The sequence below is a fragment of the Chrysochloris asiatica genome, unplaced genomic scaffold, assembly GCF_000296735.1.
Source record: "Chrysochloris asiatica unplaced genomic scaffold, ChrAsi1.0 scaffold00031, whole genome shotgun sequence".
In the NCBI taxonomy this organism is placed as follows: Eukaryota; Metazoa; Chordata; class Mammalia; order Afrosoricida; family Chrysochloridae; genus Chrysochloris; species Chrysochloris asiatica.
In genome coordinates this window covers 19,037,342-19,051,193 of record NW_006408549.1, presented here as the reverse complement: position 1 = coordinate 19,051,193, position 13,852 = coordinate 19,037,342, and the positions used below count along the sequence as shown (strand labels likewise).

At 37.4% G+C, this 13,852-nt stretch overlaps 1 protein-coding gene across 1 annotated transcript in view; it reads left to right on the top strand.

Moving 5' to 3' along the window:
* CNBD1 (cyclic nucleotide binding domain containing 1) overlaps positions 1 to 13,852 on the top strand; it is a 683,582-nt gene that overhangs the window by 509,895 nt on the left and 159,835 nt on the right. The gene's annotated exons all lie outside the window — the stretch shown is intronic.

Genomic DNA, 13,852 nt, shown 5'->3' with positions numbered 1-13,852 from the left:
ACTCCACGGCACTTAACAACAACAACAACCCCGTTTAGCCCTTGTATATCTCTCTGTCTTCAACTAGCTAACTCATTCTTCTGATAACCTCTGTTTCTTGTATTTTACTCTCTTCCTTCTTGTATATTGCCCTCCCTAACACTTGAGTTAACAGGAATCTACCCTCTAGTCAGTTAATTATTCTCCCTTCCCCAAGGGTAACCATCAAAAAAATGTTTCTTTTAGCATGAAAACCTCTTTCTGATTTTTTGCAATAATGGTGTAATACAATATTTGTCCTTTTGTGATTGACTTATTTCACCCAGCATAATGTCCTCTGGGTTCATTCATGTTATGGCGTGTCTTGCAGATTCATTGTTATTCTTGAATGTTGCATGGCATTCCGTTGTGTGTATGTAGTGATGTTTGTTTATCTCCTCGTTCATGGATGGACATTGAGGCTGTCTCCATCTTCTTGCTATATTAAATAGTGCTGTGATGACCATAGTTCATCCTGGCTCTTATTTGTTTTGGATACTGTGTAGACAATGAAGTTGGTTAGGTTCTCTTTCCCTTTTCCACCAGAAAGACCACCCTACTGAGTCAGCAGTCTGAGTGAGTCTGTGCCATGACAGTTTATGCTTGTGTAACTAGTGATGTAATGTGGGCAGCATGTGTCTTTTGTTTCAACCAGTAGAGAGAGGAAGGAGAATTTCTGTGGGTGGTAGGAAGGAGCTAGAATGAGTGAACCTCTAGAAAGCATGAGAGAGGGAGCCTGAACAAGCCAACAGGAACAAGTGGACTTGAACACTGAAAGGTTATGTGTCACCTTCCTTCAGCTCTGCATTTCTTCTTCAGACTGTATGCCTCTATTGCGGACTCTGTGAACCTCACTCCCCTGCACTACAATATATACCAAGTAGAGGGATTGCTGGGTCATCAGGTATTTCTGTTTCCAACTTTCTGAGAAAGTGTCACTTTTTTCCCACAGTGGTTGAACCATTATACAATCCAATCAGCAATGTAAGAGGGGCCCAGTGTCTCTATATCCTTGCCATTATTCATTGTTTTCTGTTTTTTTGTTTGTTTGTTTTTTTAACTTTGCTCTTAATACTGGTGTGAGATGATATCTAATTGCTGAATTGCTGTTTTGATTTTTTATCTCAAGTGATTCACTATGTTAAGGTGTATATATATATATATATATCCCTGGTGTGGCACTATGGGTTAATACAATGGACTTCAAAGTTGGTTTGAACCACAAGGTCAGTGGTTCAAGCTCACCAGCTGCTCATTGGAAAACCTGTCCAGGGTTGCTATGAGTTGGAACCAACTTGACAGCACTTCACAACAACAACAAAACAACAACAATATATATCCCTACTGTTATTGTTCTCTTATAGACCTGGCTTTTGTTTGGATGAAAATGGGACCTTGGGAGTAGGTTCATTTCCAGAGCTGAAGGGTGACTAAAGTCCAGTCTTTATCCATAAAACACTCAGGGCTTCCACTAGTAAGTCTGCTGTTTTTAACGATTTTGAGTTTTGGGTTTGTTTTTTACCCCCCACATTTTACTCTCACTCTATCCAGGATTTTCTAATGTGCTCCCTTTCAGAACAGTTGGTAGTGGGAGTCAGGTACCATCTAGTTTTTTCTGGTGTTAGGGTTATGGAGAGTGATGTTCACTTGGTTCATTAATCCATCAGACTAATTATTTTCATGTGTCTTCAATTTTCTTTACTCTCTTTACTCCTGACAGGGAGAGACAGTAACTTTTAATTATTATCCTTAATTTACAAATAGGAAGTCTGAGGCACACAGAGCTTAAGCCATTTGTCTAAGGTCAATTAGCTAATATGTGCTAGATTTGAACTGCACATTCAGGAAGCCTTCTTTCAAGACCTCACTACTAGTTTATGCTGCCTTTCTCACCAATAGCTTATTAAAGTAGGCATATCTGGAAGGAACTTGGACATTTAGGGGTGTAACTTAAGAGAGTTCACTTTAAATAAATAAATAATGCTTGCCTTTCAAAAAAGTCCCTGGGGAAACAGCAAAGAGACTTGTTGTTTGTTGTTAAGTGTTGTCAAATCAGCAAACTAGTGAACTTCTTATGCTTGGGAAGACTGGAGTCACTCAATAAATGGAGATTTACCTGTAAATTACTTTGGGGGTGGGGGAAGGGGGAGGAATCTGACACCAAAGTAAAGATCGATTGTTGTTGTTGTTGTTGTTAAGTGCCATCGAGTCGGGTCCGACCCATAGCGACATAACCCCAGAAATAACTATTGCATCAAGTTGATGCCAAATCTTTAGTCAAGTTTCGGAGTGAGGAGGTAAGTAATCTGGTTGTTGTTGTTAGTGCCGTTGAGTCAGTTCTGACCCATAGTGACCCTGTATAGGTAGGTGACTTTAATTAATCCTTAATACAGCCTTTGTTGGAGTCGGTTCCGACTCATAGTGACCCTGTACAGGGTTTCCAAGGCTGTAAATCTTTACAGGAGCAGAAAGCCTCATCTTTCTCCAGCGGAAAAGCTGGTAGTTTCCAACTGCTGACCTTGAGGTTCGCAGCCCACTAGGCTAGCAGCCTTACTTTTTGGTAAATTGCATCTTGCCCCTGAATTCTATGGAAAATTGACAACTGAATTTGAGAGAGTGCTGAGAAATCCAAGGCTTATAATTTAGAGAAAACAGAACAAGTATAATGAAAATATCTTGGAACAAAGCATTTTTCATCAATTAATAGAAGATTCCATAATTCAAGAGATGATAAAAATAAGACTAGAATGTAAACAATACAATACTAATAGATTTCAAAGGAGAAGACCTCCCTCAGTCCCAATGCAGAAAGAACATGAATGATATTGACTGAGAAAAAGTACATATGATTCATATTTAGAATAATATCATTTAACTTCAAGAGAGTAGTTTAGTAAGTTAAGTAGGAGAGGAGGGGAAAAAAGCACAAGCAGCAAATATCTGAGGTGGAAGTAAAGATGGCCAACATGAACAACACAGCTGGAGACCACTGGAAAGATGATAAGCATGCTGTTGTTGTGAAGTATTTTTCACATTGTTATAAATACCTTGCCTATTGGTATTTATATGGTAGTGATAGAACCACAGGATATGAATGCAGTTCTCGCTCCCATCAACAATACTTGTGGTTTTACCACATGTGGATGGAACACAGAAAAATATTCACAAATAAAATCACCTATAGGAGCTCCATTTGAGAAAAGTAAAATAAACAAGCTTAAAAGAATTTTCTACTAAGCAAAATCCTGTATTAAAAATACAAGAAAAAATATAATCAGAATCTTGCAGTCACAGAGAAAATTGTACTATCATAATGTGATTTGAATTTTTTTTTTTTAAGTTTGAAACACATTCCAATATCAAGTTCAGATTTAATACTCTATGACCAAAAAAATATTGTGTGTCTACTGCAAGATCAGCGGTTCAAACTAATGAGCTGCTCCTCAGAAACCCTATACAGGGTCATTATGAATTTGAACCAACTCTAAGGCACTTAACAATAACACCAGGTGTTTGCATTGCATGACACTGTAATAGATGTTCTTTTAACTCCAAGAAAATAAATTAAGAGATACTAAGAAATTATGTGTAAACCAGAGCTCTGGTAGCGTAGTGGTTATGAATCGGGCTGCAAACCTTAAGGTCAGCGGTTCGAAACTACCAGCCCCTCCGCGGGAGAAAGATGAGGCTTTCTACTCCCGTAAAGATTTACACCCTCGGAAACCCTGTACAGGGTCGCTATGGGTCGGACCCGACTCGATGGCACTTAACAACAACAACAACAACAATGTCATTTGAATCTTTTATACGATGCTATAGGATAAGCACTGGACTGGTAATACAAGGTTGGTAGGTAAAACCCACCAGCTGCTCCTATAAAACCCTATACAAGGTCACTACAAATAGGAACTAACTTGATGGTACTTAATACGACAACATACTTGCTTTATTTTTCATTACTTACCTTGTCAAGTTACACTGTAGTTCAGACTTTTTAAGAACAGGATCAGTTGTATTTTGTGCATGATAAGAGATGTGTGGTAATTAATTAAGTTGGTTTAACAATATTTTTATTTCAAACCTTGCAGTGTTAGATTGGAGGGTTAGTAAGAATTAGTTTTCAAACTTTGGAAAAGTACTTACATTTCCAAAACTTCAATAAATATGTAACTAGAAATATTTTAGAGACATTTTCCCATAGACTCTGGTCTTACATGATCATAACCCCGAAGTTTCTTACAGAGGCTAATTTTTCTGTCAAAGCATTAAAATTTCTTACCATCTCCTTTAGATTAATGATTGATTAACAGTATTTCAGATAACTGAAGGAATTGTATTTTGATTGATATAACATGTGGTGTGTTTATAACTCAAGAAATGTTTTGATTGCAGAATAAGAAAGTAGTAACTCAGAAGTTAAGTATATTAAAATTTATTTTTATTCTGGAGTCCTGGTGTGTTGCTATGGGTTAATGTGTTGTACTACAAATTCAGTTTGAACTGCAAGGTCAACTGTTCAAGCTCACCACCCGCTCCTCAGAAATCCTGTGCAGGGTTGCTATGGGTCGGGACTGACTTGATGGCACTTAACAACAATAATGATTTTTACGCTGTAATTATACTGTGCTATACCTGCTTCTACTAAAGACTAATTATGAATCAGCTGTTTTAAAGTTTATAAACATACAACTGCACCCAAATTAATATATAAATTCAATTGAATGAATCCCTTTCAAAATCTTGATTGAATACCTCATGGGATTTGAAGAGAAAATTCTAGGTGTCATTCAGGGTTCTGGTAGTAAAAGAGATGGCAAATTCATGTGGAATGATAAAAAAATAGAGTTTAAGGAAGGCTCTACTTATAAAGGTGAGGGTAGGACTAAGGACATGTAACCTAGGGAATATTGATAGCAGGAAACAAATCACTAGTTACGAAGGGACAAGGGAGAGGGAGGATTGGAACCTGACTAGATTGCTAGTTACAGGAATTTTACTTATAGAAGTTCTAAGTTTTGTTGCAAATATCCAACCTTTGGCATACAGGAATCTATTGCAGAGGCAGATGCGGGAATAAATACCTTTCTTTTACAATTTCCCTTCTTTGCCTCTCTTAGGCCAAATCCAACCCAAAATAAAGAGCCTTTTTGATGAAGACTATAAAGATTTATAAGGAGCTCTGGTAGCGTAGTGGTTACGACTCGGGCTGCGAACCTTAAGGTCAGCGGTTTGAAACTACCAGCTGCTCCGCGGGAGAAAGATGAGGCTTTCTACCCCCGTAAAGATTTACACCCTCGGAAACCCTGTACAGGGTCGCTATGGGTCGGAAGCGACTCGACGGCACTTAACAACAACAACAACATAAACATTTATATCCTAGTAACAAGAGATGAATATAGAAAGAGAGACCCTCTCAAAGCAGGGGTAAGGGAAGTCTGGCCCTGTCAAGACAACTGCAATTCTAGCCATCACATTATTGATTTGTTAAGTGCTATCAAGTCAATCCCGACCCAATATAACAGACTAATTTTTAAGTTGATAATTTTATGTGGCCCGTGAGTGATGTTATAAGTATCCAAATGGCCCTTGGCAGAAATAATGTTCCTCACCCCTCAATTAAAAAAAAAATACTTAGCATTCTAAATTGTATCTGAGAAACTCCACAAAATCAAAGAAAACTTTGGTAAATTTTTCATTGGGGTAGTTACCCTACTGTTATCAAAACACTTTTTAATATTGAAATAAATAAAAGCATTATGGGATTGAAAATAATGTGAGCAAGCACAGAAATGCTTCATAATTGTATAGGAATTTATTACATAATGTTGCTGTTATTTAGAGCTGTCAAGTTAGTTCCAACTCATAACAACCCTCTATATGGTTTCTGAGGAGTGACTTGTGGGTTTGAACCATCAACCTTGGGGTTAGCAGTCAAGTGCTTATCTTACAGTGTCACACCAGGACTCCTTATTACATGATGGCAGGAACATTTCAAATCAATAGTAAGGGATGAAATTTTCATCAACTGGGAATTTAATACATTTGAGATAAAAATTCTTACCTCATATTTCATTAAATTTAAATTCAAATTATAATGTTAAAAACCTATACATTTAATGAAAGAAAGAGAAAATATTTTACATTTGAACATAAAAATGTCCCCATTGTTTCATTTAGAAATTAGAGTTTTTAATAGTTTCAACCAAGCACATAATGGTAAAACTTACTTGGTCAAATTTATTAAGAAGTAAAATCATTCTATATCTAGAAGAAAATATTTGAAAAGTAGATAATGATAAAATATAAGTACAGGAAATAATAATTCAATTTGTTGACTACTGAATATAATGTGCATTTAAAGACTATTGATTCATTACCTGTAGAGGTGACTACTCAATTTAAAAATTCTGATTAAAACAAACTAATATTAAATGCACACGTCTTTGACACTTAAAACATTGGTCCTTTTTTATTTTTTATTTTTTTTTTTACTTATACTGTTGTAACACTGGAAATAATATGAAAAATCTATAATCCTATCCGTATAATTAATTTAAGCAATTATACATAAGAGTATTGCCTTGGGTGGGTTTATGTAGGAAAATGCATACAGTCTGATTTCTCACAGTGACTTTCCCACTGGCTCCAGGGTTTTTTTATATTCTTGAAAAGTTTTGTTCATTTTCTTAAAAAAAAAAAAAGAGACCTTCCATCCTTCCCACAGCACTTTCTACCTTCTCATCTGGATTTAATAACTCATTGCAATGACCACCTAGAACACAGACAACAAAACTCATAGATATGTGGTTTATTCGGGAAATTAGCAGGTTACAATTTAGGGTTAGAAATATTGAAGGCATAGTTCTTCCAGTCAAGAAAGCCTCTCCTTAGCTGTGCCCAAAGGCAGGCTTTTTCTGCCTTGTTGTAACAATGTTACAACACTCTTTTTGAACTGTTGATAAATGCCCTAATGATGCTCTATTCTGCTATAAGTCTCAACCCAAAGATATTTAACAACACTAGCTCCCCAATTAAGTGCCTGGAGACACCCCATTTCACAAGGGAGCCTCCTGGACAAAGATGTTCCGTTTTACTTGCTTCATTGATCTGGAAGTCCACCAATCAGCTTTGTGCTATAATTCTTGGTTGTACTTCTGCTGTTCCTCTGCCTTTTTTTCAGTTTCACAATTATCTGTTTCTGGGTCAGAGAGGTTCAATGTGCAGGGATATTGGCGTTCCATAGGACAACTAATTATTTATTTTGGCTCTTCTAGCCAAATTTCTCCATTTTGCGATATTTTGTAAATTCTAGCCTCTATCCCCATGATTACGGGCCTATTTTGAAATGAGTTGCTAAGGAGTAAAGATTAAGGTGGGGCTAAGAAGCCCTCCTGTGGCACCATAGGATAAGCACTTGACCTCAAGGTCGGTTTAAACTGAAAAGTTTATGGTTCAAATTTACCAGCAGCTCCTTGGAAACCTTATACAGGGTCACTGTGAGTCAGAAGTAACTTGAAGGTATTTAACAACAATAAGGAATAAAGGTATTAAGTATTAAGAATGCCCCTACCTTAGTAGAAAGTGTGACTCAAGTCACCACGCTTAGTTTCCCTAGGGCATGGTCTGACTCCAATTTTTAAGACTGCTTTGGTAAAGCTTGCTCTATCTTGCCCTAGATCTTGCATCTGGTTCATGACTTTTTGAACATCACCTGACCTGATTTGCCAGCTCCAGCAGCCTTGTGCATCAATAGCCTGTCGCTGACCTATTGATTTTTGTTCCTCAGCTCCTGAAACTACTTACATTGTTGTTGTGATGTACCTGTGTTGTTGTGATGAGTCAGTTCCAACTCATAGTGACTCTGCACAGGGTTTCTGAGACTGTAAATCTTTATGGGAGCAGAAAGGCTCATCTTTCTCCCAGGAAACCACTGGAAATTTCGAACTGTTGACCTTGAGGTTAGCAGCCCAATTCGTAACCACTATGCTACCAGAGCTCCTTGAAACTATGTACATAGGTGAGAAAATTCCTCCAGACTTATCTCAGAAGTACTAATTTGTAACTTACTAGCCTCCACATATTTGTGAGCCATTCCTTTTGACAATTGTGAGTTTTGTGGAACATTGTAACATGTTGCAGAACCCTGTGACTTGAGGGAAAGGAGGAGTGGTGATTATTATCAAGGACAGTAGAGGGACATGGAGTTCAGGTGTGGTGCTGTAGGTTAATACATTGGACTGCAAAGTCACTTGGAACCACAAGGTTGGTAGTTCAAGCTCACCAGCTGCTCCCTGGAAACCCTGTACAGGGTTGCTATGGACAGGAACCAACTTGATGGCACTTAACAACAACAACAATATGGAGGGGCATACATAACATGTAGGAAAGTCTAACCATTGGGATATCTTTCACCTCCAACTCATAGGGACCTGCCTTGTGTTGATTTTTATAAAAGAAATTATTCATGCAGATTTTAATGATGCACTCCACTTTGACTCTTCTTTTGAGATGACTCATTTTAAACCCATGTTAGAGTTCCAAGTTTTTACAATCACACTTTAATCATATCATTCTATAAGAAAATTCTCCCACCTTTTCTTGCCCAAACCCTTCAGAAAGAAAGCTGTTTAGTAGGAGTTACAAAGGCTATGGGTAGAACAGTCATATGAATTAATCCACCACACACTGCATCTACCAACATATGGCTAATTAGCACGTAATCTGCCTTTGTAATTTTTACTAAATAGCTTTCTATCTGATGGATTTGGATAAGCTAAGGTGGGATAAGATGCTGATAGGATGATGATGGTGGCACTTAACAATACACACACACACACACATACAAGGGTGAGTCAAAAATGATCTGCACTTTGACTATAGAATTTATTTTACTCAACTTTAAGAAAAGACAATTATATCAGTTTTCAACATAATTTCCTGGCTTTTTAATATACTTTGTCCATCTATCAACAAGCTTTCATATTCCCTTTAAAAAATAAAATGTTTTAGGCTGAGCTGCAAGCCATGAATGCACCACTGTCTTCACTTCTTCATCAGAGGTGAATCTCCATCCTCCCCTTGGACTGTTTCAGGGGACCTAACAGGTAAAAGCCCAATGGAGCAAGATCAGGACCATAGGGAGGAGATTTTAACATCTAAAATGAAGCTTTTGCAGAGTGTCAACAGTCTGGGCAGAGGTATGGGACACAATGCAAGCTCACAATGCCCTTTCATAGCAGTCCTATGCATTTAATCCAAAGTTTAAGCTTCAGCTCTTCAGTGAGCATCTCACAGTAACAAGCACTGTTGACTGTTGAAACTTTTTCTTGATAGTTTCTAATATTGGTCCTTGAGAATCCTGGAAAACTGTAAGCATCACTTTTCTAGCTGATGGTTGATTTTTGAACTTTTTCTTGGTCCACCATTGAGTTTACTGTGAGTGTGTAGGGATGAGTCTATGTCTCATCACCAATAACATTTTTTTAAAAAGAAACTTATACATCCTTTGAATTATCAGTCTAAAATGTGTTTGCAGATATCCAAATGCTTCTGTTTATGTTCTTTGATGAGTTGTTTCAGTACCCATGTTGCACAAACTTTTCAAAACCCATCTGTTGTGGATTATTTCATAGGCAGAGCCATGACTGATTTGCAAATGATTTATCCACTGTCACTCGTCTATTTGACAGAATCATTCCATGTGCACACTCAGTGTTGCCTAAGTCGTGGACTTGGACAGGCATTTTAATGTAACCAAAGTGTGGTTAGTTTTTTATTCAACCTCTTATATTATTACCCATCATTTTTACTTATACTACTTGGGGAGGAGTTTCATAAAAATATAAACCATAATATTCTGAGTTTCTTTTCTGCTCTGCTAACCTCTTGAGAACTTGCCTTCATTCAGCATTTATTAAATAAATGTTTATTTAGTGTCTACAAAAATTGGTGGAAAAGAAAAACAGATAAAGATCATTTTATCGATGAACCTTGTATCTTAAGGATATAACAAGCAAGGGCTAAAGGACATAACAAACAATTGGAACAACAAAAGAATCAATAAATTAGTATGTTACATGTTGTTATTGTTAGGTGCCATTGAGTTGTTATCTATCATAGCATCCTTATACAAAGCAGACCAAAACACTTGCCAGTCCTGTGCTAACTTCACAATCTTTGCTATGCTTGAGACCACTGCTACTGCCACTGTGCCAATCCTTCTTGGTTTTTGCTGACCCTCCAATTTACCAAGTATGATGTTCTTCTCCAGGGACTTGTCCCACTGAATAATATGTCCTAAGTATGAGTGACAAAGTCTGGAAATCCTAGCATCTAAGGAGCTTTCTGTCCATACTTCTTCCAACACATATTTGTTTTTATGGCAGTTCATGGTACTTTTAATATTCGCCTCCAACATCATAACTCAAATGTATCAATTCTTCTAGGGTCTTCTTTATTCATTGTCCAACTTTCACTTGCATATGAGGATATTTAATGTACTATGGCTTGCATTTGTTGTTGTTGTTATAAGTGCCGTCAAGTCAGTTCTGACCTGTAGTGACCCTGTGTAGAGTTTTCAAGGAGCAGCTGGTGAGCTTGAGCCACCAACCTTGCAGTTCAAATGGCTTTGCTGTCTGGCGCATTAACCCACAGGACTCCATGGCTTGCATTAGGTGCACTTATTCCTCAAACTGACATCTTTGCTCTTGAACACTTTAAAGAAGTCTTGTGCAGCAGATTTGCTTAATGTAATGCATTGTTTAATTTATTAGCTGCTGTTCTGTGAGTGATGGTGGTATATCTGAGCAAATGAAGTCTTTGATAACTTCAATCTTTTTGCCATTTATCTTGATGTTATTTATTGGTCCAATGGTGAGGATTTTTTTTTTTTTACACTAAAGTGAAACCCATACTGAAGGGTGTGGTCTTTTATCTGTATCTATATTTTAAGTGCTCATTGCTTTCAGTAAATAAGGTTGTATCATCCAAATATTGCAGGTTGTTAATGAATCTTCCACTAATCCTGATGACACACTTTTCTTCATATACTACAGCTTGTCAGATTTTCGCAAAGCATGCAGATTGAATAAATATGATGAAAGAATACAACCCTGGAGCACACATTTCCTTATTTTAAAGCATTCAGTGTTCCTTTGTTCTGTTCAGACAACTGCCTCTGGTCTATGCACAGGTTACCCATGAGCACAAGTAAGTGTTCTTGAATGCTCATTCTCCACAATGTTGTCTATACCTATCATGATCCAAACCATCAAAAGCCTTTGCATATTTAATAAAGCACAGTGTGGATCAGCAATGGACTGAGAACTATAATGTCAGCAGTTCAAACCCAGCAGCTGCTCCTTGTAAACCCTAAACAGGTTCGCTATAAGTCAGAACCGACTTAACGGCACTTAGTAAGAACAACGAAACATTGTTCTGGAATTCTCTACTTTCAGCCAAGATCCAGCTGATGTCAGTAATGCTCTGTCATTCTGCACCCTTGTCTAAATCCAGCTTGAGCCTCTGGCAGTTACCTGTCAATGTACTGTTGCATTAGGTGCACCTTAGTCCTGTTTTTGAATTATCTTTAGCAAAATTTTGCTTGCATGAGGACTTAATGATATTGTCCAATGATTTCCAGCAGGGTTACCTCTCTTAAGAAGGGGCACAAATATGGATCTCTTACAAGCAGTTGGTCAGGTAGCTGTCTTCCAAATTTCCTCCAGTGCCACATCAGTTTGTTGAAAGGTTTCGGTTTGTATTTCAGCAATTCCTGGAGCCTTACTCTTTGCCAATACCTTCAATGCATCTTAGAGTTCTTCCTTCAGTATCGCAGACACTACCTCTCAAAATGGTTTAACATCGATCACTTCTTTTTGGTTCAGTGACTCTATGTTCCCTTCCATCTTCTTTTAATGCTTTCTTCATCATTCAATATTTTGCTGCTAGAATCCTTCAATATTTCAGATCGAGGTTTGGATTTTTCTTCAGTTTTCTCTGCTTGAGAAATGCTGAGTGTGTTCTTCCCTTTGGCTTTCTAATTCCAAGTCTTTGCACATTTCATTAGGATATGTTAGATGGTTACATTCCTTAATAATACCACTTGTCATCCTTTCCATTAACAACTCATGGTGAACCCATGTATGTGAGAATAGAAATTTGTGCTAGAGGATTTTCAGTGGCTGATTTTTTTAAGTATATTGCCAGGTCTTTCACCAATGTGGACCCCAACATCTTGCTTAGTAGTTAAGCACATTAAGTATCTGTACCACCCAGCAATTCCAGGAGTATATTTTTAAAAAAACAACCAGAATTGTGTAAGGTATGTAAGTGGGACTGGTTAAACTGCAGTATAAAGTGGTGGTGGTGGTGATGTGCCATAGAGTTGATTACGACTCATAGCAACCCATACAGGGTTTTAGAGACTTAAATCTCTATGGAAGCAGAAAGCCTCATCTTTCTCCCATGGACCAGCTAGTAGTTTAGAACTGCAGACCTTAAGGTTCACAGCCCGATTTGTAACCACTACTCTACCAGTATAAAGTAGTTATGTACCTATTGAGAAGGTGAGGTTTGAAGGAGTTAAGAAACCTGGGTAAGGTATTGGCTTCCTTCACTATCAGACTGGACATTAAATCTGGAAAATCTCTTCTGTCTTGAACTGTTGGTGGGTATATAGCCCTAGCATTTGTCCTTTCTTGAGGACAGGGGTGAGATGGATAAAAAAAATGGTAGAGAAATTCAGAGAAGAGGAGGATTCTAACACCAAATCAATCCCTTTTCATCTACCTCATTTTGCTGTAGATAACCAGTCATGCTCTGACATTTTTTTAGGAAGTAATACTATGTTGTGTAATTAGGTGCCATCAAGCTGGTTCCAACTCATAGTAATTTTCTGTACAACAGAACATTGCCTGTTCTTGCACTATTCTACAACTGTTGTGATTTTTTAGCCCAATATTGCAGCTACTGTGAATTCATCTCATTGAAGTCTTCCTCTTTTTTTCTGATTTTTTACTTTACCAAACATGAGACCGTTCTCCAAGGATGAGTCCCTTCTGATAACATGTCTAAAGTCTATGAGATGAAGTCTTTCCACACTTGCTCCTAAGGAACATATTGGCTTCATATCTTGTAAGACAGATTTCTTCATTTTTATGTCAGTTTAGGGATTATTCAATATTCATTTCTAATACTATAATTCAAATGTATTAATACTTCTTTAATTTTCTTTATTAACTCATTGTCCAGTTTTTGCATGCAAATGAGGTGATTGAAAATACTAAGGCTTGAGCCAGGCACACCTTGCTTATTAAAATGACATCTTTCCTTTCTAATACTGTTGAATGCTGTTTCCATGGAAGGTGTTTATGGATCCAAGTAAAATGAAATTCGTTCACAAATTCCATCTTTTCTCCATTAATCATGATGTTTGCTGGTCCAGTTGTGAGGATTTTTGCCTTTTTTATGTTGAGTAGTAATCCATACAGAAGGCTGTAGTCATCATCACTGTTTCAATTCCTCTTTGTTTTCAGCAAGCAAAGTTGTGCCATCTGCATATGGCAAGTTGTTAATGAGTCTTCCTCCAATCCTGATGCCATGTTGTTTTTATATAGTTGTGCTTCTGGAATTTGCTCAACATACTGAATAAGTATGAATAAGCTGAAAGGATACAACACTGAGACACATTCCTAATTTTAAACCATGCGCTACCTCCTTGTACTGTTTGAAAGACTGCCTCTTGGTCTATGTACAATGAGCATAATTAAGTGTTTTGGAACTCCCTTTCTTCATATTATTCATTATTTGTTATGATTCACACAGTTAAATGCCT